Raw genomic sequence first — 764 nt, forward strand, 5'->3', positions numbered from 1 at the left:
TGCACTTTTATACGTTCCTGCTCCTGCATGTAGACAAAAAATGGATGTAATGTGTGCGTGTATATATTTAAAATGTCAAATTAATAAATTAAATAAACAATATTAACATCATCCAATAACAGCAGTTCTTCATCAGAACTATCTTCTGATGATGAGTCAGAATCTGAGCTATTAATGAGATCCATAGCTTGATCAATAATGTTACGGAAAATTAAATCGTCCATTCTAAATCCATCCGCCATTTCTGAAAATTGAAATTTTTAAATAAAATTTGCTTAAAGGTATTCAAAAAAAATTAATATCTTACAATATATACAATTAAAATTCACATACATAACTTTTTTAAATAAAAAACAAATATTTTCATAATATGATTTGTGTTTCTGTAAAAAAATGAAAAATAAATAATGAAAATAATTAATTTTTCTAAAATAATATTAATATCTCAGTGAGAAATGACCCGTCGAATCGACGTCTATAGACGTCGATAGACGTCGATTCGACGGGTCATTTATTCTCACTGGGATATTAAAATATAATATTATACTGTATCCTATTTTAAAATGTTATTATATTTTATTCAAATAATAATTCATGTTTATTTAACATTTCTTTACTTACACACACACACTCCAATTACAATCTTGAGCAGCCAATTCACGCAGGCGCTCGTTCGGCAAATTGTGTCACGTGACTCGCAGATGAGAAACGCAGTAAATGCGCTAATTGCTGCATAAACGAACGCACCCCAAGTCTCTCTCACA

Source organism: Temnothorax longispinosus, chromosome 1, assembly GCF_030848805.1.
Source record: "Temnothorax longispinosus isolate EJ_2023e chromosome 1, Tlon_JGU_v1, whole genome shotgun sequence".
Classification (NCBI taxonomy): Eukaryota; Metazoa; Arthropoda; class Insecta; order Hymenoptera; family Formicidae; genus Temnothorax; species Temnothorax longispinosus.